General features: G+C 34.9%; 1 protein-coding gene across 8 annotated transcripts in view; it reads left to right on the top strand.

The window, feature by feature from the left end:
- LOC148300557 (IQ motif and SEC7 domain-containing protein 3-like) overlaps positions 1-25762 on the top strand; it is a 111541-nt gene that overhangs the window by 41656 nt on the left and 44123 nt on the right. For all 8 annotated transcript variants that reach the window (XM_088274623.1, XM_088274622.1, XM_088274619.1 and 5 more), the window contains one exon: positions 3530-3591. The gene's annotated coding sequence lies outside the window, so the exon portion shown is untranslated. The remainder of the gene's footprint in view (positions 1-3529; positions 3592-25762) is intronic.

Genomic DNA, 25762 nt, shown 5'->3' with positions numbered 1-25762 from the left:
AACACCACACTTGGACAGAAAAGTGTGACAAGAATAAATACCCTTTCACACCTAATTCCAAAATTTTAATCACAATTTTTTAATTCAAAAAAATTAAATCAAAAGATGCCGAAACGGGTTCAGAATTTATATTTTTTCATATAATACGTAAGATCGTTATACCCATATTGTAAATATTTTTACTTTTTAATCCAAAATTCTTATACGATTTTAGAGTTATAGTGTAAATTCGATTAAATTAATAATATTTTAGTTGTAAAATCTAAATTGAGTAGCTTAATGCTACAGAAGCCCAAACCGTAACATGATCGATTTTCAGATTTCAGAATCTAAGACTTCAGCAAGAGACGTTTTCCACTTCCAGAAGTTTAATAAAATTTTTGTTCTAAATATATTTAGTAAAATTCACTGTTCATCCTTCCTTACTCTGTGCAAATATAAATATAAAAATTAGTGCTGGTGAATCCATATCAAAATAATAAAAATGTCCACATTTTCTTACTAAATTTTATGGTTTCGGCTTTTAATGTATAAAATGACTTGAAATGTATTCGTTATAAGTATTTGTAAAATATTTTACTACAATAATATTTCAACTTATTATTATTGTTATCTTTTTTTCAAGCCACTTTTTTCTTCTAGTATTTAAATTATGCTTTTGCTTGTATCCTTTTGTTATTGAGTTCAAACTTAATCGACGATTAACGTTTTAATTTATCATATTTTGTTATACTTATTGTATTCCATGATAAATGTTTTTCATTGTTATAGCTCATAAATACTTACATAAAAGAACGTGTAGTCGCGAAGAGTTAAATGAAGGTTGCATAACACTCGCGACTATTTTCTAGTTTTTTGTTGAATTTGAAGCTTGATCTATTTTTTCGCTATTAGTGCGGCATAATTTACCTTGCAAATGAGTTTTGAACGTATAAAACATGTTGACGTAGCAAACATACGTGCTTACGAAATAAATATTGGATTTTTATCACCATTTTATTGATTTATTTCTCAACACTAACGCGTTAAGCAAATAAAACACACTTTTTCTTGCGGATTTCGTTTTCACTATTTCGAAAAATTGTACAAACTTTTTTAAAAACAGTGTCAATTTGACTGTCGGCCAAGGCTCTTCTAAGGTACAATGTAATGTTTTTTTATGATGCGAGTATGCATGTATTTTTGTGTAATGCATTGGGATTCTGGATTTTTAAAAACAATCATAAATAATTACCTACGATATTAATATATCAGCTATATATGAAGAAACTACCAAATATATGAAGATCGAAGTTATCAGAAATGCAATGATAACTGTGATACATTTTTTATTTTTAAGTTTAAAGCTGAATTTTTTATTCGTCGTTGCCTCTTATCCGCATCCATTGTTGCATAGGGCACTGGATCAAATGATATCGATAGGAAATTATATAAGGAAAGTAAAAATCTAAATTAACTTCCTTAAATACCATTGATTATATATTATATTATTACCTGAATGCATGGTAGCTAATCGCACAAATTGCTTAATCTTGTAATTATATTGGTGAAGGCGGAAAAGGAATTATATTGGTTTTTTTTATAAACAAAATGAGAAATCGTGATAAAAAACACTATTGATTGTGTTATATAGGATAAAGGCGATGAAGAACAATCGAAGTGTAAACAATGAGAAGAGTACTGTAGAAGAATATAGAATATTAAAGCCCCTGCTGGGAAAAATAAGAGAAGGAGGAATATAAAAAAGCAGTTAAAAGTGGAAGAATGAGTTGAAAGGAAACGTGAGATAATAATCTTTTGATGTCAAGCAGTTTAACCAGTCTTTATCTCAAAACTTAAAAAAAAAAAGTTTTCATTATTTTATCGTGAGAAAATGAGTAAAATAAAAAATACCCATTTTTAAAATTAGCTGAAATTTATATTAATTTTATTTTTATATATAATTTCACCGAAGCATGGTTTCTAGCGTAAAATTTTAACCTATGTAACTGTAATATTTTCTTCAGAGTGTATTTCGTATCAACTAAATGCATATTTGAATTTGATACAATTTTATGTTATCTTTTGAAATTCGGAAGAGATATTATTGGGGAGAGCATTTTAGAAAGAAAAACATCTCTCCATTTGAAAAAACTATGTTCTCGTGCTGAAAATAAAACAGGTCTGACACAACAAAGTTGAGTAAAAATAATAATTTTGGATCATTTGTATAGCGCCAGTTTCGGAAAACAATACCTTAAGGGCGCTTCCTTGTATGTCCCTTATATTTCATCATAACTATTTCAGTTAAAAATAAATCAGATACCGAAGGGAAATACCTTTATATAGGGCCCTTGTTAGATTGCCAGAAGGTTAACGCACTGCTCAGGAAAGAAGCAAGGAGTGTTCACGATATATCACGGACCGAACGTATTATTGTGTAAAGTGGACCTTTTGTGGACCATGTTCGGGTCGGAGATGAGCGCTGTACCGACAATACGTTGTTTAACGACGTGTTGGAAATCGCCTTTGTCTGTTATAATTTATTCCTATTCACGTTCGGACATGGAGGTTATAAAACACTATGGAATAATGACTCTCCCGCGAACCGAATTTCAAAACACACTGACAAAAAACAATTATTATAATGAGCGATTTCATCTAACGTACGTCCCCAATATGATGTATCGTATGCATACATTTGTTTTTTTGGCACTGCGGCGCTGACGCTGGTACAATTCCTGACGTGTTCCGTTAATTTTTAAAGTGACAACGTAATGAAAAAGAGATTATATCTGTATATATATATGAGATTATAGCGATTCTTTTCCCCTATATCCTAACTTTGCATGGCGAAAATAAATCACTTCTGTATCAATTTTGCATGACGCCAAATCAACTGAAATTGCACAGATTCAAGCAGTGCCAAAACGTCGCCTTTCAATAGCTGATGTTTTAGGACTTGACTATGAGAATTTGTAGTTAATCATAGAAACATGCTTTTTATTACTTATGATGGTTTAGATCAGCTAACGATGATCGGTGCCAAAATCGCTCGACATTTTGCTCTGTTCATTGTTAGTAGAAGGGTGGTGTCAAATGTGCATACTTATTAACAATAATATTCTAAATAACTTCACAGGCTATCCCAGGTAGCAATCAAAACAGATAAAAGTTCATTAAAATACGATATTTTTTTGTAAAATATATAAATAAACGCTTAATTTACTGCGAACAAAGTTTTACGAAGCGATTTTCCTCATGTTACGTAATTACCCTCATATCGCCTTATCCTTGCAACATTGTCTTACATAAAGTGTAACGGTTTATATGATTTATTTCTAATCAAACATTTGGATAATCTGTATGTTATTTTTGGAACCATTTATGGTTTTCTGGAACCTAACCATTTTATATAATTTCTGAAAATTATTCGACTGTGATTATTATTCGATCTTATATTCCGGGCGTTCTTAATTCTCTTCCGCTATTCATTCCTCATATCGTAAAGCAAAACGTGGCGTAATCATATTTTATTTCTTCTTTACAGATTGAGCCTTGGATTATTCCAGCAAACGTAACAAAACATCGCTCCAATGAGGAAATACTGACGTGAGTTTTTTTGTCTTTGTTTTGTTTCGTTTTAATAAAACGTTTTCGTGTCCTACGCGATGTGATGTATAACTAGAAAAAATGGAAATCTTCGATTCGGTACCGTGGGATCAACAAAAAAAGTAACTTGTAAAAAAGAATATTCATATATTTATGTATTTATATATTTAATTATAAAATAAATCATATATTTCTATAAAGAATATTCGTTTGTATGACACTACTTCAATAAAATCAAATTACATTACAAAGTTAGTTCGTATCATACATTTAAGAATATAAAATGAGTTTTTTTTGCAATGTGGCAATTTACCAAAGAAAATTATACAATTAAGCAATTAACTTCATCACAGCAATAATTGACGGATCAAAGTCCGAAGCTATATAGTTCGGCATAGCGGTAGCTTTTTCAACAGAAATAACTATAGGCAGGTAGGTCCTGTACATTGGTACGTGAACTATCTGTCGCGGATAATTATCAGGAGCATATAAGTCAATCCACTGTATAATTTCAGCATAAACTGTCATACCGCGCAACAATCGTAAAATATTATTTATCAAATTGGTATTCCTTCTAGTCTACTATTGTAGAGAAACGTACTCGAGGTCCCTTGAAGGCATTATCAAATTGCGACCGGACTGTTGTGAATATTTTTTCCCACCCATTTTGTTAATAACGTTAGTTATTATTGTTTTCATATGCTTCATTCTATACGTCCAAGACATAATTTTGAATGACAAATTGTGCAAAAAAATGCGTTCAAAGATCTTTTTACTACTCATTATTTCATATAGTTAAAGAGTGCTAATACTTTAAGGGTTTCAGTGATGTGAAAACTGCTATAACACCCTCGACCGAAAATATCTAGTTAGTTTAAAGAAGGGGGTTCCAACTCTTTTATGCGATTTTCGCTCGTTATTTTTATTCGCGTACAAGCTGAGTATTTTTTAAATATTTATATCAGGCATCAGAAATGCTAAAAAGATGAAATTTAAGCAAATAGAATTTTATAAGTATCTCAACTTCAGATATAATATTGATTAACATCAATTCATTGTGTGATGATGATAAAATAATTCATTTAAATTAATTCGTAAGTAGATACGACCACTTCTTTCGGACTTAAAAATGTTTCCATAAGGCATTGGCTATCTACACTATTATATATATTTCTTTCCCTACCCAACTTCTTCCCAGTTAACCTAATATCCTAGTTGATTATCCTCCCGTCCTGTCGCATCCCGTTCGCGTGATTACTTGGCGCCTCCCGCAAGTAGCACTCGGAGGTGCCGTGTCGCGCCTCATCCATCATCTCGCAGCCACCGCCTAATTGGATTGACGCGATCCTGTCGCCTTGTTCCTCTCCGGCCAAATGCATCATTATAAATCACAACCCTAAAAATAATAATCACCCTATTTTATTAGAGAATTGTGTATCGCACTTGACGAGAGGGCCAGTGTATCTAGTGAATAAATAATATCTGCTCCTTTTAATTGTTTGTATGTAATGAAACAAATTACTAAATAACGAGTATCTGTTTTAATTTATATATTAAATATTAAAATCAAACACTGATTTTTATGTGTTTTTAATAATAAAATACAACACTCTAAAAAGCAGCGTTTGATTATAATATTTAAAAAACATATTAATTAAAATGGAGTTCTACAAATTAAACGCCAAATCTCTAAATAATTATCTATATTTATGATTATCCAGCGTAAACCTTTCTATTAAGTTGTATTCTGGACTTTTCGCTTGATTTTTTTTTTAATTTCTAGGACAAGATTTTATAAAGCATTAAACCTTTATATTTATATATTCATTTAATTTCCGTGTGATGGCTACTTTGTAAATAACATAGCCGCGTAATCTGATTAATGGAAGCCATCATAAATTATGTCGACATTAAGGTATAATATATAAATATTTTCAGTAATTTAAAAATAATTTGAGCCTAAATTAATTTATTCAAACGCATTGCCGGACATAACTTCTTAGATTCATTTAGAAATTAATCAAATTGAAAATTTCAATAATTATGTGGTTAGCGTTCTTCAATTATATTCCAATAACAGTTTATGACCTTAGCAAACATCGGTTTTACCATCCTTATTGTATAATTATGACCATCGTTTTAGTACAAGACGAATAATCGGTATAAAGTTTATAACGCGATGTCGTGCACCGTGTACTCAAAACAGGTTTCATTCACATCTCTACGTAGGAGGTCAAATCCTAAGTGTCTATAAATCCAGCTCGAAGGACCACTAAACGCTCTCACGGCTAGAATGGCATCGGCTTCGGTCACCTGGCTCGTTCGAAGTGCACTTTTGGTGCCGTGTGGTACTGCACATGTGCATCGGGTGCACGATTTGTTTATTCACTTGTGCAATCCTTTGAATTTTCTATTAAAAGGCGGTGCTCGGTGCAGCGGTGACTCAGCAGTGTCACAACAGATCTGCGATTTAATAACCAGTTAACCTCTAACTATCGGTTTAGTAATGTTAATTTCCAAGTTTTTGTTTGACTACTGGTCAGTGGAATAATACGCTAACTCGATAGTGTGTTTTTGTAGACACAAAAAGTAAGATTATTTTTTACTAAACAGGAGTTTAAAGTTTTAAAATTTTCAACTGCTGACGCTCTTTCTATTTCCCTGTCCGCTTCTACGGTGTATTGATGTGGCATTACCATGTGCGTAACTCTATCCGTTGCTCTCTGAGCATAGCTTATTTACTGACAGACTGGTTATTCGTTTATTATTGATCAAAATTGGAACTGGAAAAGGGAAAATGGTTTTAAAATGGTACATATTTTTCATGTTATACTCCTTTATAATAGCACTAAAATTGCCTGAATTTTGGGTCAGTAAATTCAATAATTATTTGCAAAAAAAACCCAAGCCACAAAATCGTTTAAGGAAATAAAAAAATCTGAAATATCTTCCACTGAAAATTCGTCCATTCATCCGAGTACATCATTACTCTTTTTATTTATACGCCCAAAGCTGTTGATGATCATATGTTTTTCGGAGAATTTTCTGAAATATTTTCAGAACAACATAAGTCTCGCACAGTATATGACTGTGAAATCGGGTTAGGTATTTCATGCAATCGTAGATTACATGCCGAAAATTGGGAAAATCTGAAAAACGAACACTAACCGACTCAACGACTGTTGATCGATTTTAGAATTTTCGCAATGGTTTGTTATTCCGACGAGCAGTTGTTTCACTACTCAGTTTAATTGGAAACAGCTTCATTATTATTGCACATACCCGCTAACTGTCGCTCGTACATGGCCCCGGGCTGCCCCGCTTACCTGATTGTCCATACAAGGAAGTTTGTAATACACGACTATCAGCACTCCACTCTAGCTGTAGACGCAATCTCGTCCAGTTATACAACACCTCATCTTGTTTACCTCACTTTCGATTGTACAAATACTGCGGTTTTTTGTTTTTGCACATTTCGGTGTGAAAACACAAGTGGACCGATTGAATGCGCGGTGTGTTGAGAAGATGCATGCATTCATTATGACGAAAGACATCATATTGCTCGTCTTTTCGTTGTTCCCATTGTTTCGGTTGAAGAGCTCTGCTTTAAACCGATTTTTTCATAACCGAGCATTACAGGGCGTATTATTATGAATGATATTGTTAACTGTTTAATGATGGAAATTCTTCTTTCTCGTCTTGCTCAGTGATGCTTTATTATCTTTATTACTTAAAAGCAAGGTGATCCATCCAACACTTCAAATCGGATTAAAATAGTGTCCTTCAATTACACTTATTTTCATCAATTAAGAGGGCGATCAATATCAACGAAATCATGGATTTAACTATAGAAAACCAATAACTGATCTCGCAAAATAATGTCCATTTTTCTAACAGTGCATTTTCAAACTGAATGTATTCAAAATTCAATAACTGTGCCTCTATGTAATTCTCTATCGTGTTGACGTTTTATGATCTACCTGAGAGGGACACTAATATCTAACTGAGAGGGAGACAGGAATAATATTTTCGATTTTCTGGAATTTTCTGAGCATTTTTGTGTATTTTGAATCATAGTTTTCAGCACATGATAATGTACTATTATCGTATGTTTTTATAATGGGTTCTAATTGCCGCGTGTGTTGTTGTCAGGTTATTTCTCGAAATAATATGTTTTTATTAAATAATTGTAGCTACGAAGTGGACCAAAACAGTGCAGGGACTCAAAATCCTGGAGCGAAGTCTCCAAATTTATCGGGCATTTGTGCGCTTACGTAACCATTATTTCACTATGTAACTATCGCGTCACGTACTGTAGATACTTGACCACTGGCGTTATTGTGTTCCAATACTATCCGTGCTTTTTTCATTTTACATATTTTGTTTTCTGTGTTTAGAGCATAAAATCAACTAAACAACGTAACAATACCCAACGTATTATTACCATTCCATTGTGTATGCACGGAAGTAACAATTAGGATTACAAGTGCGTTCCAAAACAATCCCTTTGGATTCGTTTTGGTGACATGACCATGTATGCATTGTGATCATTTTACTTCATCTATAGTTTCAATTTTTCTTTCCTAATTGACTATGCATACTCTATATACTATATGCTACATAGAAATAACGTCGAAATGCAATCCTCCAGACGAATGTGCAGTAAAACTTAGCTCGAAAGACGCGACGCTAAAAGTTTATTCGAAATTTTATCAAGAAAACCACGGGTTTCTAATATAAGTCTTACTTGGTTATTTACTACGGGTATTTCCACTAAAAGAATCAATTATTAAAAAAAAACACGGGTACAGGTGACAGATACGGCGATAAGTGATTTTAAGTGATAAGACTCTCCGGCAAGATTAATGATATTCTTGATAGTAGTGATCATTTCTTTGGTATGTTTTAGGGCGTTGTAATTTCGCAAAATGTCCTCCCCAAACAGAGGGACGACATTCTCCTTTAGAAGCACATTTCATTTATTTTTCGAATCGGTTTGTGTTAGTGACAGTGTCCTCGTTTCGGACATGTATTTAACCATGTTTTATTGTTGCTCTGTACGGCCTGTCTCCGTAATAGTAGCATGCTAATTTGTCCATTGTTTGTTTTGTTTTTTACGGCATGACCGTGACGTCAGGCGACCGCGACCGGTCGAGTTGGCAGGCCGAATGAGCGAGACCTGCAGCGGTCAGGCGGCACCGATCGAAAGTGAAATAGCAGGTCGTCCAGTTTTTTTAATGACCAATCTTGATTTGCGGATTGTCGATTGAAGTTTTCGCAAGGCGTGCTCGGGTGAAGTTTCAATATCAACACGTTCGTCGGCCGCTGGCGATTTTTTACAACTGATCAGTTACGCGGTATTTGATACCCATCATATGTTCTATTTGCGAGCTTTTACGGCGCCGTATTTATGTATTTGCATTTTTATTAATGAATTTGATCACGCGGATTATAGTGTTACTACGGTTTTAAATTCTTCAGTTGTGTTTACAAATTCGTTACACTTTTTCAGCACCCAATTGGTCATAGATGGTACCTTAGATATATGAAGCATTCAAAAACGTCCATCCTACATTTAACTTGACATGTTGTCGTAACAAGTGTAATAAGTGTAGTGAAATAGTGCTAATATTTACGTCAGACGAGAAATGAATCTGCGACTACCAGTTATTGCATAAAGTTAATACATCAGGCGACCAAAATAAAAATAAAACTAACTAACTAACCATCACGCCGCTTCTTCGCAGGGGTAGGCAGAGAGAATAGAACGCTACACCACTCTGTCCTTGCAAACATTCTTCGCCTCTTCCACGTTCATGCATCTCCTCATACATACCCGCCGATTGTTTCGACTCCTAACCTGACCACTTTCAAGTATTTGGCATACTTGATCGTGTCAAATACTTGTTTTTCTCGGTCTTCCTCTGCTCCTTCTTCCAATTACATTCGCCACATAAATTTAAAAATAAAAATATTATCTGCAAAAATAGAAGTAAGTAATCGATGAAAAAAGTAGGCAACATTATTCATTATCCATTTTCAGATTTTTTGGAATCCTTATATATTTTCTATCCATATATATTTCTATTCTAAGGATTAACCCGCAAAGCTTCATATGATATCCATTATCACGTGAGAACCGGACCGTTTCCATTCATTTAGTTTCCGTACTAGAGTGATATAAGTTACTATTTAGCATATTTATTATATAATATCAGAGTTGAGTCATTCGTCAAAAAAATACTAAATATCGTTTTAAAAAACCGGTCTCTCTTATTAGCTGAAACCTGTCGATGGGCGATATCGTAGTTACACACTATTATTATTATTATTATTATTGTAGGCAATTATTTATTATTGTCAATGCCATATCGGGCAGTCTCCGGTCCGGCCGGGAGTGGGTGGCCATTAACTTGTACATGGTGCCCGTGGCCAATCTCCAGTAGACGTAACCTATCACCGCACTATTTTGACAAATCTATTTTCAGTTCTGACTTACTGACTATTTCTGAAATCAACGAGTTCATAAAATAGTATTTTTTTAATGCCTTAAGAGTGTTTAAATTACGTGTACTTTTTAAAGAATTGTTTTATCTTTTGAAACCATTTTGGGTTGTGTATCAATATTTTTATCGGCATCTCAACAAGGACGAAGAAGTTAAGTTGAGAATATGTATTTCTGGGTGTTAAAATTCCGAAAATAATTACTCGCAAATAAAGGCTTTTGCTTCAATTAACGTTGAAGTTGGCATAGGAAAGTGTTCTGTACCTTATTAACATAACGTATAAAAATATGGTTTTTAATTAATAGGTAATATAAGAAATGTTACACATTGAAAATTACCACTTAAACCAGCCAAAGACCATTTCTTAACCCTTGTAAATATCTAGACTTCTATATCCTATTTCGATTATATATTCATCGACATAGATAAATTAATAAAAATCTTTAGTTCTACATTTGTAATAGTTTCCTAGAAACTAAAATATATATGAAAAAAAAATCACCACTTACTTGCAGCATTGGACTTACTTTATTATATAGTTAAACAGTAGATATTTAGACGATAATAGGTCGACATGCCTTAAAATATTATACAGGTACAATTCTCATTATGTAAGGTGCAATTTCAAGATTATCATAGCATAATGGACTTTTTCACTTTCGAAAATGAAAACGAGTTGACCACCACTACCACTACCATGATAAAACGAATATTATAATTTATTATCATCCAATTAATTCCATCGTATAACGTGAATATGAAAAAATATATATAATTCTACCCACGTTAGATTACGGAATAATCGAATTTGTGCTAATTATAACGTGTTAGAAAAAAACGTTCCATCGCAGTTTAAAATTAAATTTATTTTACATTTTTATATCGCGATGTATTAAAAAAGTCTCAAATGCATTATTTACAGGGCTTACCACATTATCACTTTTATTTTATACATGTAACGTTTATCATTCAGATCATGTTTAGCATATCAGATTATAAACAGAATAATGGTTTCTTTACACCCTGTATTTTTCACTCCTCCATTTAATTTCATAATTTTCCCTTGCAAATCGATGGCGCCCAGAGTATACTTGAAAAACGTCACAAACGCTACCAAATTCGTTTTATTTAACATGATTTCAGACAGGGATTTTATGCACATGGGATACAAAGCGACGGTAATTTACTGGAAAATTATAGTTTTTACTGGATGGTAGTAGGAAACGGGGGGGGGAGGGTAAGGATCGGCCTGACTCTTTTTGATGTATGGACTTTTCGTTACAAGTTCGATTTTTAATAGGATTTATGGATACTGATATAATTGACTAGGGACCTGAAAACAAACCCTGCGCAATGCTACTATCAAGTTATAATTCGATTACAACTTAATAGTTTTGCTGTCCCGGCGATAACGGCATTGGAAGGGACAAGGTAGAAAGTGATTTAATTAAAGTCCAAGTGTAATTATTTTATTGTAAAACCTTTATACTGTAAATTATTATTGTATCTCCTGTACGTAATGTATATAATCTAATAATTAAAAAATAATAATAATAATATTTTTTTTTTTTTTTTTTTTTTAAAATATAAAAATTATAAAAATTATATTAACATGTTAGTATTCGGCTCAACACAGGCCATGCCTAAAGAGCCGTAATACATATAGTAAATGTATATATGAAATAAATATATATCTATGAATCTATCTATGTATGAAATAAAATTTCAAAAAAATAATAAAATAAATAAATAAAAATATCCCGAAAAGAAGCTCCTAAAATTTCGACTTGTCAAAATCTTAAGCGACTGCATTCAGTCTACTTTAAACCTTCTTTCACCAACTCCATGCTTCTCTTTCATACACAAGGGCTTCACTTTGATCCATTAGTGTTGGAACCAGGACTCCGTCGTGTACTGCCAGTTCAGCTTCTGGGGAATTGAACTTTTAAACAGCCAGTTACTTTAGTCTGGTAATCGTATTGATAGAGGCCGTAACGACCCGTGTCATTCTAGAACTTTCCCTTCAGGCTGTCGACAACAACGCGTTATAATTTCCTTGTTTCGGTATCGCCATAATACTTGCCGACTGTGAAAGTGTCGCGAGCCGCGCTCGGTTGACAACCGGAACCGCGCCGGAACTGGTAACTCTATTCCTGATCCTACCGGAAATAACGGCGCATGATTTAAATTATAATATCACATTATCGCTCTTTATTGGCACGTATAATATAAGTATATACGAATTAGAAAATATCGACTTATTGTTATATTTTAATTTGCGAATAATACTGGTAGTTATAAATTTTTTAATCCCTCTAAAATACAAATTAAAAAATTGTATGTCGGATATGTAGATGAACCTAGCGTGTATTTATGGTAATCTATCTATGGGCGCCCATCCATAATCGTGTAACGTTATACTGTTTTTTCAACAATAAAATCCTAAAATATGATTTTATCTTGATTACGGGTAGTTTCATCGAGGGAATCGTATACATTTGTAGTGTACAACTGGCACAGACTTATACGAGTTCGAGTATGCAACCCAGAGTGCATCGGGGTTTTAATCCTAGCATAATATAAATATGCTCCAGACAAGAAGTAAATAATTAAATAAATAAATAATTTCAATGTCATCATTCTTGCCGGTATAATTATAAAAATTCTATTATTGTTTTTATAAAAGTAACCTTTGCATGATTATTTGCACTTGTGTTTTTTTTTATTATTATTTTAATATGTTCACAAACAAAAAAACTGACTTCACAGCGTTATAAGAAATGTATTATAAATAAATAATCACAAAGCTCCGAATTGAATCAGTCACAAAACATACGTAATGTGTTAAAAGATTTCTAATTTATTTGTTATTTATTGTTATCAATATATTCCTTCAGTCGTACAAAAAAAGGCACTCAAAGACATCTGCCGTGTCTTGTAGAATACGTATCGCAATGTCAAATTCAGGGCTGGCAAATTTCGAAAATGCGGATCTTTTCCAAATATGTTTTTCTATATTATATTTATGATTCCTAATTAAAACTATGCTACAAATAATAATAGTTGCGATTTTGCCCGAAAATGTTATCATAAGGCGAAAAAATAGTAAAAATTATTAAAGAATTCGTATAAAATCTGTCTTATTTATTATTATCGTCATTCTAGGAATTTCTCAAAATAAACTTATTTTCTCTCTCATGGAATGTTTGCTGTAGTATTTGGTGTATATTATTAAATGTCAAGGTGAATTATTTAATAATTAGTGGCCCTGCAGATTGTTTATTTGTTTATTAACTCTACACATTGTAATAAATCGTGATGAGGAAGAGATTTCATCCGATAGCGGGAAGCAGACGAGAAGCTGTATTTATGAGATTCTGGGAAGATGTGATGTGATGGTCGGAAAATAAAAGCTAAACCAATTATTAAATACTCAATATAATATTTATCGACACCTAAAATAATATACCTTGTATAATCAAAGATATTCATTAATGGAATCGGCATTCTTTATCCTATTACGTTCCATATATGCGTACAAGAGAAGATGAAAATGTGACATCACAACAATTTTATTTATTTACATTATTTAAGATAGATGAAGAATATAGAAGTTTGGGCATTTACAAGGCTTGCGACTGTCATAGGCTTGGTTAAGTGATCACCTTACACATGTGTAACATTCACCAATTTTACCCATGATTGACAACCACACTACAATTTTTTAAACATCTAGATATATTGATCAAACTCGTAATACAGTATGTATGAGTTCATAATAGCCATCTATGGTGGCATGAGGAAAGTTTTTATTAAGCAGAGACTCTTGACATTTGCATGTGAAGTCTGAATCCTGGATGAAGAGTATATTCGCATACATAAAAAACGCTTGAAAACGTTATTTTCAAATAATGTAAAAAATTACCCAAGATTGCAGGTAATCCAGATTTGTTAAAAAGTATTTGGACACACTGAAAATGTTGTAAATTGTTATTTAGTTACTTTTTACTCTGTTACGGCGACGAAGTAATGTTACTTTTACACATTTCAATAGTTTATTTTCGGTCCGCGGTTGCACATCCCTGACTCTAGACCCGACTTATCTCGTCTTTCTCCGAATGCAGTCTCCCGGCGGAGAAGTGTAGGGTAAACAGTAAACAGTCGCGGCGGGCGCGTGCTCTTGTACTCGCAGCTGGTCACCTCGCGGGACCATCTGCCCGTTGCCTGCAAGCTACAGGCTACACAGGCTACACAGGCTACCCACCGCCTCCGCAGGTGACGGGAGACGCGCAGCTTGTCGAGGGCTGGCGGCTGACGTCACGCACTCGTCACCTTACCAGCCAACAGAATAGTAGCCACGTTACCGTGTTTTGCACACATTGTGGATCATATACGACAGTCAATTTTATTTTTATCGGTAATTCACACCGCCTGTCCCACCCTCTGTTTTCTAAGATGCGACGTGACTGAACTTACTAACTAACTAACCATCACGCCGCTTCCCCGCTGGGGTAGGCAGAGAGAATAGAACGCCACACCACTCTTGTCTTTGCAAACATCTATCGCCCTTTCCACATTCATGCATCTTATCATACATACCCGCCGATTATTTCGACTTTTAACCTGACCGCTTTCAAGTATTTGACACACCTGATCGTGCCAATTTTTTCTCGAACTTCCTCTGCTTCTTTTTCCAACTACATTCGCCTCATAAACTGGAAGCTTAAAAAATCACACCTAAGATTTATACGAATGATTATTTGGTGATGAGGTTAAATTTGCTAATTTACACCGAAAGTCGGTGAACTAAAGTCGAATTTGGAGTCATTTTCGAATTTACATATTCTGTGTAAGTAATGTGTGATATTGGCAGTAAGTGGACGAGAGCGACGAGGATATGAACGTATGTTAGATTATGGGAGGTAGTATGGGAATCGAGTGTGCCTCTTCTTGTGTAGAACCGCGATTATCCAGGTAGCATAAGTAATTGTTCCGTAAATAATCCATTGTTACATTACATAAGTCGTGTTTTCGTTTAAATCTAACGCGGATTTTTTGTATCCGACTTATCTACAATAGTATAGTACATATCATATTCCTTTATTTCGTTTTCAATAATTTATTATATTACCAGTAGAATTGAAAAGTCGTCCACATAAAGTAAAACAAAGTCACGTTTAAGATAAGAAAGAAGTTTAATTTATTCAGTATCATTGCCACGCACGAATTGTGATAAGGCGCGAATGCACGCTTCTGTAAGTGTGCAACTAGGAAACATGCGTCTCGGAGGTGTCAAGTAATGGCGTTATCTATACAGGACACAGACCTACAGTTAACGCTGAAGGGCAAGATCGCGACCTTAGCCACGCTCGGTTGGCCACACTGCGGAAGGTGGATCAACCATCAACATTACTAACACACTTTTATGGTTGTGCTGGGCTAATTTAGTATTTGGCCCATAGACCATTCAAAATCACCTGCTTACAGAGTTTTTAATTTATAATTTTCTAATATAAAATTAGAACTTTGTTTTTAACCATATTTATTTTTGGTACTTTTCTCCAACCAGTTTGATAAGAACTTTGTCATCTTAAGGGTTAGACTTGTACAGTACATGTCTATCCTTGAAGATGACAATGTTCTTAGCGAAACCGGCTGGAGAAAAGTATTGAAAATAATTGTGAAAAACAAAGTTCTAGATTTATATTATAAAATTATTCATTCTGTTTATAAGCAGGCATTTTTAAAAATGTTTTATCAAACGTGCCACAAAGCATCTTCAGAAAAGTGTAAACGATATTTGTGGGATTTATAAATCAATATTTCAGTTTTTAAATACTCTCGAAAAAGTGAAACATGCTAAGGTTTCCTTTTTATTGTAAATAGTATATTGACTAAACAAGCATAAGGCGACGTAATATGAAATTTCCTAGTCCGGGGACAAGTTGAAGGCATCGTGGTAAGAGGACCCTTAAAACTTAATTTCTTTATTCGGTATACTCATTTTGTAGGAGACCGCTCTTTCGTTAGCCTCCTCGTTAATACCAGCCTTTTGAGACTCTCATTCTCCTTGGCAATATGCCCAAAGTAGGAAAGAATATTTTTTCTCCATGTCTGCTGGTTCATGATGGAGACGTTTGTGTCTCGCAGTCCAAGGAATGCTTAGTATTTGTCTCCAGGACCAAAATCTGGCATCCTTTTCTTTGCGCTGTGTGAGTGTGTCTGTTTCCATTTCTCCATGCAACTCAATTCTAATAAAATTTGGTGCCTTCCCTGGCGCTAGTATCCAAATGGTGTCACGTTTGTTATTATCATCTTGTACCGTTACCTGATCTCGATTTGTCACCAATTCGCTACATATCGGCGCAATTTTAATGTGGGTATCAGTCGAGAGTCGGTACATTTTCACCGACAACTGTACTTAGAGAGCCTGTCGATAAAATCATTAAATATTCGATTTAATTCGCAAATTATACAAGTACAGTGTAGCACTATACGGTTGGTTTACGTGTTCTGGTTTTTGCATGCAAAGTCCACTATAATATTCAATAAGACGACTGTGACTATTAATGATTATATCAATTTGCAAATAAGCCTTCTAATATTAAAACATATATTTTATAGAGTTAGTATCATTGTACATTTCGTGATGTTTTGTTTATTAAGTAAGAAACATTACGGAGGTACGTGTTACCTGAAAATATGAGCAAAAATAATAATGATATTGCATCAAATACATTAGTGGTCACGTAATATTTTTTTATGAATTTTAATTTGCCATTTTATTATTAAAAATGGCAAATTAATATTCATTACTTTTTACTTATTTCATGAAATGCTATGAGATAGAATGAGTACGCAACTAACGTAAATAATTTGGATCCTTAATTTTAGATTAACACCGGTTTGTAAAAATGTTTTTCAAGTAACAAAAGTTTCCTTCAGTATTTTATGCGTTGCATGATCTTTGTCTCGTTTTTGTACTCAATTTGCTCGATACAAATTTAGAGGAACATCTGTAAATTCCTTTTTTTGGGCGCGAAATGTTGGTCTTCTTAATAAATGACACGTTGAAGTAACACTTTTTGAAACATAAAATATGGATAACCTGCATATTGGCAGTAAATGGCAATAATTGCAGGGGTGGCAGTAGTATTTTTCCCGTGAGTAACTGAACAACTGCTAACGCTTCCATCTGTGTGATATACCTGCGTATTAATATTTAGTATTCACCCACACAAAGGTGGGTATAATGTACGTACATTATTAAGCGCTAGCCGAGTGCATCGGGTTCACCGGACCGCGCATCGGTCTGCAACAGTAAACCACACAGATATAGTTAAATGCATCCCGCCGCCCACTTTATACGCTGTTAGGAACAATACGAAGGAAAAAACCAGTCGAATATAGTCTGGGTATTGTGTAGGGATGAAACCTGTAGGTTTTCAGGGGATATTGCGTTGTTAAAAAAGACTCGTTTTCTTGTCTATGCACTTGGCCGAATTCGCGTGCAAGTGAGGAAGCTAGTTGAAGGCTTCAGAGCGGAACTCGAGCCCGCGGGAGTCCCTCTGTTCCCGTCGTATCTGGGTTACTTCCGTTGTTTACCCCTTGACCGGGATTGACCGACATATGGTACTTGATGTATTGGATTTTTGGCGAATTTCAATTAATATTTCAAGTCTCTGAGCGTTTTGCCTTATGGTCTTTACTTCGCCCGTTCTGGCTTACTCGGATATCGTCGGCTTTATTCGTAAACTGCACCAATTTCATGTGAACGAGAGAGTGAACACGTAATAATTCAACCGTCAAGCGGCGTTTACCAGTTCCAAAAATATAATTAGAGTTTCATATATTCGTAAGAACATAACAAAGAATATTTTGTGAATCGTAAAATTATCACTATCAATTTAATTATGATGTTTTTACTCTTTTCTGACAGCAATTCCAGAGCGAGCTGGTCATTTCACCAATCGAACAGATAATTACACTTTTTTATAATGTGTTTCCATGATTGTTAATGTTGTTTGACGTAAGATATTGAATCAACATCTTTTCTTAGATCGGACGAATCGCGACCTAACAACAACAGTGGTTTAGGTAGATATCAATTTTGGTAAAGATGCATCCTTGTTCTTCTGAGGTCACGAATCAGCAAGATCAGTCAGTCAGACAGACAGACAGACAGACAGACAGATATCCAGACAGGCTGACGGATATTCAATCTTATTCATAAGAAGCTGTTTTGCATTTTGAATTCATCGCTTCATTTTAGAAGAATAAGTAGAAATAGAATTGTTATTTCATGCGATGACTAGCCTCTCGCTAACCTCTTTTTTACTTTGTTTGCGCTAAAAACCCATAAAATAAATTCTGTACATGTCCGAATTGTATAAATCAAGCCGATTTTCATTATTTCCATCAACCTTTCGCACGTGACACGCGAGGCTACATCTCGGTGACATCTCACGTAAAGGTTCAATTCGCAACTAGCGGTGGCCGCGAGCGGCCGACGCATCTGTCGTGAATGATTTACTTGATTTCTATAATGAGGCAAATTCGTAATGCAATAATATCCTAACGTCTGCGGCTATATTACTCTTCTGCACATTATTGCTCGCCTGACAGTTGTAAAAGTTTGGCGATGCAGAGTATTGGCTTCAATATCAAATGATGGTAATTTCTCGAACAAATCATATACTGTATGTAGAACATCCATAAACAAAGGCGACGGCCGCTTGTTAGGAATTGAACCCTAATTTTCAGAAGAAAACTCGGTTCTCACGGCCTTCGCCCATCTCCGTAACCGTCCGGTAATGATCATGAACATAGTGTAATATAAAAAGAGGAATTATTTATCGTTAGTTGTGTGTGGCACATTATTGTTGAGCGTTCTTCGCTTATCGGCAATGCAAAGAATCAAATTAATACGAGCTGAGAATCCCCGCTTATTATGTGTAGTGTGTAGGTACCACAAGAGGCCGTCAGTGTGATTAAGAACCTAATCATAATTAAATTGTCAGCCTCAACGTGATTTCTTTTTTGCACAACATGAACGATACCAATTTAAAAGAGAGATTTTAATAGTGAAACGATTACCCATATTAGTTTAGTTCTTTTGAATTTCAAATGTGGCGCTGGACGAGGATGTTAGGCGGTATTACTCGGGATTTGAGACGCACAGAAGTACGCATCATCCAGAAACTATAAGTATTCGAAAGACACCACATCTGTTGAAAAAATAACATCTTGGATATTTGTCAGGGAGGATGAGAGTCGAAAAACTGGCAGTAACAAAGGGACATTTGAGGGACTTACAATGTAAAAAGAAAGGAGTTGACGGGAACCTCTAAACTTTGCTTCCGATTTGGTACACGACCGGGAAGAAATGAAGGCGAATCTTGTATAAAGTCCCACACATCACAAAGCGTCTTTTTTAGTCTAGTTTTTTTTAGTATTTTTGTAGAGTAACTATTATTGCAAGTTGGTCTCCCTAAAGCAAGAAAATTATAGCAGTTACACTTACACAAGCCAATACGAGTATGGGTATACAGCTTCGAATTCATTGGCCATTATTTTTCTTTTCCTTCTCTTCTTCTATAGTCCTATGTACCCCGTCCATTTCCTTTCCCAAAATAGCAGCAATATTCTTCACCCTTACCTGTACTTATATCATCTGCATCCTATTAAACATATTTACTCCTTTATTCAAGAATTTGGAACACGTAACGAATACCTTGCCTCCTATATGGAGGCAAGGTATTCGTTACGTTACGGCAATATCAACGATCGAGTTAAAATTTAGTCGATTTGATTCGATGCCTTACGCACCACTTTGGTGGGGATAGGGGCCGGATGAATGCTCTGGCGGCTTCAATATTAAAGTGTTGGAATGTTTTAAAAACATAAATGATGTAAATGGTACTGAGCTTTCTCTGTAAAAATACAATGTTACTTTTAGTCCATCGAAGTGGATAAAAGGACGGCATTCATGATTCGTTTACTTAGCAAGTTTGTAGCCCCATTACTTTGAATCTCTTTCGTGCATCTGTGTTCGGTTTCCGCGTCACTGAGTGCATTTATCGGTAGGTACCTACCATACACTCCGAGGAGAGTCGTGTGCTGTATGAGATCGTATCAAACCGGAGATGCATCTCTAAAGATTTGGATGAAAGATCTAAACCAAAACAATTGTGTATAGTGTATACAGTATACACGTGCAACTTCAAAGCACGTGAGAAATAAATATCAACCATTTTTTGTGGTAGTAATCTTTTCTCGTAATGTCTCCGTTCTCCGTGAAATAAATTAGTAAGATTGTTTAAAAATAATGACGTTATTAAAAAAATGAATTTAAAGAAATCTGTATTGCCCAATAATTCAGAAAATAACAATAAATGATATCGGGTTAATGGTAAACGGAATCGGGTTGTGGCCCCGTGGTTAGTGTCGCGGACTCTTGAGTCAGAGTTTCTCAGTTTGAACCCTCTCTACCACAATTTGTTACCTATTTCTAATAATGAGCCGCTTTGGTTCACATAAATAGTATGAAATTTAAGTATTTTTGTAAATTATAACACAAACATTTTTTTTTAATGTATAATAAACTTTTGATTTATTTTGAATGGCAGCTGTTTCTCCTTGCAAGTACAATTTCAAAGTGCTTCATAAAATACGCATTGGATTTGTAAAAATTAAAAAAAAATTCTCTCAATGAATGCACATTATGTGATTATAATTGTTTTTCCACACACAATTTTCATGCTGATATATTGGAAAGGAAATGTAGAAGAATCTTTAGTAGGGAGGAAAAGAATAAAAGCAATTCTCGGGCACTCGGAATAGCATACCCGTGCTCGTACTAGCGTGTGTGTAAGTTGTGCACAAAATTTAGCAGAATTGATTTTGATTTAGCCTTCCATTTTTATGTATTTTTAATAGATTCAACACTAGATTACTTCGCGGTTCGAAAATGGCCAGTCAAGATAAATCTGTTATCCCTTGAAATAATATTAGTATTCAAGTAATTGAAATGAGAGAAAACGTACCTACTTATTTTTTGTAAATATGGTTTATTCAAATTGATTTATGATGTTGCCACTTTTTGTTTCGAATGGAAAAAATACCATTTTCCTAAAACATACTTCTCTTCTCCCCTTTTTATTTCTTTTCAAATCATTTGCGTATTTTTATCTACATTCTGTGTATGGTTCAATTCGTGATGGTTAGTTTTCGGCGGTTTGAATAGTAACGAATTAGGAATGAACATGCGAATATAAATAATACCGACCGTAGATAACGGGGTCAGTATTAAAATAATTTGAATGTTACCAACACCCCGCGATTAGCAGTCCCTTGCCCCGGAATGGCGTGCCGCTCTGGGCGCTGGGCGCGCCGGCCTGACCGTCACCCCCGTCATAATATTTACACGATTAAAGCTTTTACCAATGAAAATTGGATTTGATTTCACCACTGAAAGACCGTTTATTTTGTATCTTTACAAAAAAAACATCCCTATTAAAACGAGTACCTGTCATGTAACATATCGTTTCGACTGCTTTTGTACGAATGAGTATGTGTCGGAAACACAATCTGTTAGCGTCTTGGTGAGTTCGTATATTTTTGTTGTTGTTACATATGACAGTTTTTCGACATTAAGAAAGGGAGTTGTTCGGACAGATCACCAAATACACTGATTGTGTGTACTGTAGAGATCCACTTCACTGGTTCATATGGCACTGCACTATATTTAAGCCATGTTATCGTGATTGTTAATTAATTTCGAGCTCGTGCTCGTGCGCTCTGGCAATAACTTGTTCTACTTAGATAAGCTTTTAAGAGAACGAGTATGCAACTCCGAGTGCATAAGCCATATTTTGTTATTTTACCTTTATTAATCTAAATAAATCGTATGTACCATTCCTCTCCATTTCCTTACCCAAGTAGCAGCAACGTCCGTCTCGTCTTCACTTACGTTATCGCTATGTATCCTATCAAATATATTCCATTCTTAGATCCAAAATTCTGGAGTGCATTGATTTACATGATTAACGATAATGTTAACCTTGCGCCTATCCGACGCAGTATTGTATACATCAGTGGGTGTCAGATAGGGGTTAAAGATTACGTACTATTCATCATACTCGAGCAATCTAAAGATTGTGATTCATCCCACTGGTGCATAGAGGACTGCGTTATGTTAGGTGTTGCGCTTAAAGCATAATTAGTTATTATAGTCAACGCGCAGTACTTAAATTCTTCATCCTAATAAAATAATTTAATTTTGTTTGCTTATTGAATATTCGTAGTACTATCAGTCACCAACAATATGTAAGAACGGAACTCCGTGATTTTGCTTTCCACCCAGTATATTTTAGAACAAATTAAGGAGATGAAAAACTCCGGTTGTGCAACGTGGTTTCGGTTCGATCCATAAATACGTCGTAATATATTGAATCTGGAATATTTTGCCCAAACATACCCCATCTTCTTCTCCGCGCGGTTCAACATTCCTTTTTCCCTTTGTGACGACACGTCCGCTTAAATCATCGTCATTGTCTTCCTTCTTATTGTTATACGCAGTCTCCCTATTGTAGCATTCCTTCCTCGAGATATAGGAGGATGGCGGAGATGCCGCTGGTCGCCATATTTTCCACATTCCTCGTACCTTTCATGTAGCTATGTGTTAGCGTAAAGTCGACCAGATCTTCCGTAATGGCCTATTTAGACACGGCAACACGGATTTAACCTGAATTTATGTTTAGTGATTAGTTTGGATGGCGCCAACATACATATTTTTGGTAGCGCGCTACATCACTTTTGTTTGTCAAGGATTAATTCCCTATCTTTTCACCCATCACTACTGTTTTTCTGGGTTTTTACGTTATACGTGCGTTTTTCGCTCAGCAAAACAGCGCAGAGGTTGGCTGCAGGGTCGGTTATCTATGAAATTAAGCATTAGTCTGGAGCTTATTGAAAACGTTTTTTAATCCGTTTTGTCGGGGACTTTGAAAAGTCATCTGTTTTCACTGATAAAAAAGGTTATGTAAATGTACATACCTATTAGTTAATATGAATAGAAAGGACCGTGCAACGATTTTGAACCCGGCGTCGGTGTTGCTTGCCTTATACTCGTATAAGGTTGTGTTAGACAAGCTGAACTGAACGAGTGCCTTAAATTTTTAGTAAATTTTTATATTTTACTCGGTTACCATAGGTACTAATTACTTGTGTTCACTTGCACACTCTTTAACTATTTGGCCTTACCGTCCAACGCCTCAAGGTATCCAACCTTGGAACATCTCTTTGGAAATATGTCAAGAGTTGTCAAGAGTGGTGAAATTGTAAGGGCATTCACGAGTTTATCGGCCTATTTTTGTTTCACCTCTCGCACGCCTTGTTATCCATACGCGTGGCTCCTAGCCCGATAGCGTCACGATTATATATATATATATTTATGGATTTTGATTGGGGAAAGCTATACTGAATGGACCGCTGTCATTTCTCCGTTTAGGATATTCGGGTCATCCTTTCTGGCAGCTCCGGCACTTTAAAATATCGTGACTTTAATAACACGACTTCTCTCTTATAATTGTTTTGATACTATACATGGTATATTTACATTCCACGTGAATTCAAGGCGATTGGTGGTTAGTTTAATACCAGTGACTATAAATCATTCTTGAAACAATACAGGATTACACAATATAGCGATTTTTTTCTATTGGGAGCTTCGTTACAGAATTTATGATTTATGTGATGTGTAAAATGCACTTATTCGCACATAACGGCACTCGCCACGCGATGTCAGTGAAGTTGGATGCGAACGGAGAACTCACCCGCTTCCATAATTATCATTACGATTAAATTAGGTACTGCTTCTGTATGATACGGTAAATGTTTGCTAATAATAATACCGTCTGCAGCAACTATCCGAGTTAGAAACAAGCACTGCGCTCTACAAATTATAATGTAAGATGTATTTGAAGCTCGTCTTATAGAGAAAATATAATGATGTCGCAATATCTAATGTAATAAAGATTACAAAATGGTTCATTATCGTGAAAACAGCACTCAATTGCTGACAGTTTCCAGTCAATATGTCAAAACACATTTGTTTACGAATTCATTTCCACTATCTTCTTTTCCCCTATTCTTTCACAGCCCTTGAGGTAGTATTATACGAAAATGGCGCTATATAAATTATCTAAATTTATTCTTACTATGAATTTGCGGTTTACCCTACGGGGTAAAAAACGTTCCTTCCGATGGCAGGTTTAATAATTGTACAGTGTATTATGAACATGATTGACGAGTTGAAATGCGAGATGAAGTCATCACTCTTGAGCTTAAAATGACGAATGGGCTTTGGCCTAGTAAGCTTGAAGATCATTTGACACAATTTAGTAACCGGGGAAAATTTTGGCCATTTGTGAATTCTCTGACACAATTCCTGGAACGATTGTAATTACCTACTTTCATTTCAATATTTTGTCTAGGAAATACGTATGTATATACTCTACGACTAATATGTCAATTGTTCGTTAATTAGTCACGTAAGGTCGAAAAGTCGCAATGTACAGAATTTACTACAGATGCTCGTAATCGTTTCGACACTTCGTTCGTATTTTCGACAAGATGAAAAATAATGCTTCTCACTTCACGAGTTAATATTACGTTCAAAGTAGGTAGTTATGGGAATAAATGGTCTGAAATTCCAACATATAGATCAACCGGAGTAAACAAATAATCCAACGCCAGGTATAAGAGGCGAATGAGTTTACTGGACACACCTTCTTCAGATTATAATTTAAACGGCTCGACCGGTGAGCGCGTGGATATAAAATTGAAATATAATGGTTCCCTGTATCTATATTTGATATAGAATATTGAGGGTAGTTTGTCATGTGACCTAGTTCGCCTCCATAGCAGTGCTCGGGGTATGCGGGCCCTGGCCTCAGTCGCCCGTGCGGTGCATTCAACCGTGTTACCTCTTGCAGATAGATCTATTGCACACTTTATCATCAACATGATCACACGTGGAGTGGATGCCATGTCACTTTTTGCCATAGGATTGTGTTTATTATATTTTTTTTCCCCGTCCTTTATCCTCGCCCAAAAGTGTACGGAGCACTGCATTTTGATCGTGACTTACGTGCAGGCAGAGTGTCTAAGTCTTCTGGTTACTTTTCATCATACTTATGGCAGAAAAACATGATATTTCATCATGTCCAAAGTGACATAAATGTTAGTAAGCTGGTCAGTTTCTATATGTAAATACTAGAATACTTTCCTCTGCAAAATTTCCATAAAAACAGAATTTTACGAAGCTTCATTATTTTCATGTTAAGGTCATAGTGAGGTTAAATAAACATTCATCATTGGAGAAGAACAAAACTTTTTTAATTGATAGAGAAAGGTCTCCATATAACCACGTATTATTTTAGTTAGTTTTTTAGATGAAAAACCCAATTAATTTTGAAAATAATTGTATGAAATATTTTTACGTTTGTTTTCTGTTTTTACTTAAATGCATTATTTGCTAATAAATTATGAACCCTCTGATTATGACATATTTTTGGCTTTCGGGCAAAAACTGTGTACGATAGTTTCCCCTTCGAACCAGGATTATTAGAGCGAGTGGAGAATGGAGATCGTTTGATTGGAAA

This window comes from Brachycentrus maculatus, unplaced genomic scaffold (genome assembly GCF_059751285.1).
Source record: "Brachycentrus maculatus isolate JH-2025_06_01 unplaced genomic scaffold, ASM5975128v1 h1tg000693l, whole genome shotgun sequence".
NCBI classification, from domain to species: Eukaryota; Metazoa; Arthropoda; class Insecta; order Trichoptera; family Brachycentridae; genus Brachycentrus; species Brachycentrus maculatus.
The sequence above is the reverse complement of the archived record's forward strand: the minus strand, read 5'-3'. Positions and strand labels throughout refer to the sequence as shown.